Raw genomic sequence first — 3,590 nt, forward strand, 5'->3', positions numbered from 1 at the left:
ATTCTCTGTGCAGTCTTTCATGAAATATAGGCCAGCAGCTGAGGAGATGGACAGCAAGGGAAATTAGAAAACAAGATGAAATTTCTTTAAATAACAGAATATGTCACATACATGTATGGTATGCTAATATTTACCATTGGATGCACTGTTATGTAATATTTAGCAGCTTAAATAGCTAACAAACGATCAGTTAAATTGATTCGGAAATATACAGTTATACTACTTCTTATATACGAAAAACACAAAATAAATATGGATAAATACAGATAAAATGACTAGAAAATAAATATGGATAAATACAGACAGAAATGGCCCAAAAATAAATACCATAAAACCGGAAGTCCTAATTATGATTCTGTCCTGTGTTTGTTTCTTCACCCACTTCTTTGGAATATTTCTAGCAAATATGCCTCTTGCGTATCCTGCATGTATTTTTTGGTAATAAGCAACACTGAGTTTATCACCTCAACCTGATATGTCTATCCAATTAATATCCCCATGTGAGAGTGAAAAAAGAGGGCTGAGCAGCATTAAACTCATAGCATGCATCTTAGATCTATGGGTTTTGTCAAATCTTGCTGCCCTTGTGTGTGCTCTATGAAGGAAGATATGCTGCAGTGATTTAAATCCTCTTGTTAACATCCATTTCTAAACCCATCTCTGTGCACCATACTCCTCATCTTTAGAACTCATAGCCACCACTTTCCAAGACAATAACAGGGGCTTAGCACCCACACTGGGGACAAACCTATCCTGCCATTATCAATCAGCCTGCAATGTCACTGATATCACTACCCATGCTTGCTTAATAATTGGTCAGAAGGGCACACAGCCGAAGGTGACCATGTGGGGTGGCATCCCATTAAGAACTCTGGAAAAAATAATTGCCCTATTTTTATATACATCTTCAAAGGTGGCGCAACTGCTCTGCCAATCAGAGGTATTGTTAAGGCAGCCCACAACCGGCAGATGGTCCTGTTGGACCCCCTCCAGCAGGTAAACCCCCTCCCAACCACGTGATAAGTGTGTTTGGCCCATTTTTCTGCTGACATTCTCCCAGCTTCCTCTAACTTACAGAGCTATCCACATATTTGTAATTTTAGTTATTAGTTGATGGATGTTAAGTTTCAGGGTGACAGACACTTCAATTCTGGAAGTGTAGGCATTGGGGATGGTGGACTAAATTAGCTAGTTGCACACAGTTGTAGGGCTAGTTTATGTGTTGTTTTTGTCCAAACTTCTCAGTTGTGTGCCTCACATGTAACTGTCCCTATATACCTATCCACTATGAGACATGCAGGCTTAGATAGACTGGTCTGCATTCTCTCTTGCTAATAGACTTTAACAAGTTAAATATGGCAGTTGTTCTCAACCACGCCAAAAAAACCAGCCCCTGCATATTCTCCTGATTGAGGAAATCCACCTCTGGGGTAACAACTGTAATTTCCTGGGCCGGTATGGATACACTCGGGTTTATCATGCAGGGTAAACAAGGGTGAGGGGAGCCGCCTTCATCCACAAGAGGTCGTTCCAGCTGCTGCCATTACAGGTGACCTGGTCTCACTAACTGCCCTAGCCTGCCTGCTGGCACAGGCTCCAGCAGACACCCTGGTCACATCAGTCCTGGGTGGAGATTTCAATGCAGGGATGAATCCTGCGCTGGACACATTCAATGGAAGGACACCAACCAGATAGACTCCCCTCGTCACTTGATCCACTTTACTGGGTCACTGGGATGAGTGGCACCCTGATGAGAGGCAGTATACCTTTTTTCACACCCCAATTCCTCGTTCTCACACATAGATCATTTTTTCATGCCAGCAGCAGACATTATGGGAGTACAGGACGTTATGGTCCTACCCAGAGGCCTATCCGACAACTCTCAAGTGAAATTATGCTTTAGGAGCAATCCCATAAACATCAGTAGGGGCTGGCATTTTAATACTTGGTAGATAAGCGATGAGAACTTCTCCAATAAGCTTAAGGTAGAGGTGTTTTCATACATTGATGTTACTGTGGGTTTGGTGGATGCTGCTGGCACAGTCTGGAAGGTCTTTGAACCTGTAGTTCGCAGTATTAAAACTTTTATCCCAGGGGCTACAACTACAGAGGCTGTGCAACTGAGGGTTTTGAGACTGAAATTCTTGCCCTTGAAAAAAAGAATTCCCAGTAGTGTGTTGACTCGACCCTTAGATGACTTGCTGCAGCAATGGAGGAACTCTGGCAGCACCAGCTAAACTCAGCCAGGCTCTCTCGGCTTGCCACACAACACAAGATCTATAAATGAGGAGATAAAGTGGGCAAACTGATATGCTGGCTGCAAATGCAAAAATTGGAATCCAGCATCATACTGCAAGTTTGGCAGGGAGATGGGAAGTTGGTAAGGGACACTACCTCAACTGCGGAGACCTTTGCAACTTACTACACCAGCCTCTACAGACATAATGGCCATGCTGAAAACAAACAGACTCAGACTCAAAAGTCTTACAGCGGAAGAAATTTAGAAGGTTAGCGCCATTATGAAGATGGTTCCCCATTAAATTCTTCAAAATATACTAATTATTAGCTCTTCATATCCTGTCGCTATTGCAGTAGGCGGGTAGGGTACGGCATCTGCTGCTTGATCTATGTGGTGGTAATCCCCAAATCATGGAAGAACCCGAACCAGTATCCCTCTTCCCACCCGATCTCAAAGCTCAACATTGAGATCAATATCCTGGCCAATAGATGGCTGTGAGAAAATTGGTCATCTCTGCTAAACTGAGACCAATCTAGTTCAAATACGTACACCAAAAATACTTGGACCCTAATAAACTTTGGGGAGAAGAAGGGAAGATCGCAGTCTGTGCTGTTGAGACAGAGTGGCATTATTTCACATTTTATGGGCTTGCCCAGTGATTATATAAGTTGAAGACATATCAAACACTTAACAACACAATAGGCGTTCCTTTGGCACCTAACTCCAAACAGGCTAGTCTGGGTATTGAATAGGAGGGAGTGGACACCCCCGGGAACTGGCACCCTTTGGTTTGATGGTGACAAAGCAAGATATAGCCCGGCATTGGATAGGATCTGCTCTTTGTACACTCAAAGAATGGATCTGAGGCATGGCTCTGTGTGCCAGCGCAACAAACTATCTACAGAGTCTGTGGTTGTCTACAAAAATAGTAAACTTTGAATATATCGAGGACCTTTGTAGCTGAATTACATAGGACATGTGGGTGTGATGGAAACTGATTAACAAGGTGATGAGGTTCTGTGATGACTCGTGTAAATCAATGTGTATTTTACTTTAGCAGTGTGCTTTTTCTAAGGTTTAACCACAATGAATTAATAAGAATGATCAAAGAATTTGTGCCTAGGCTTTCTCTCCCTCATTCGGTCTGTCGCTTTGTATGGTGTGTAGCCGTTCACTGTATATTCTACATGCATATCCGTACAACAGCTTTATTGGTAACAGCAGTAAACATAACTGTAACATAATAGCATTAGCCCTATAAAAAAGACTATAACTGAAAATTAACAGACTTAAAAATAAATCTTAATTTTTAGTAACATAGTTCAAGTTTTATACTGTCAACTTCCCAAAG

Source organism: Lissotriton vulgaris, chromosome 6 (genome assembly GCF_964263255.1).
Source record: "Lissotriton vulgaris chromosome 6, aLisVul1.2, whole genome shotgun sequence".
Lineage (NCBI taxonomy): Eukaryota > Metazoa > Chordata > Amphibia > Caudata > Salamandridae > Lissotriton > Lissotriton vulgaris.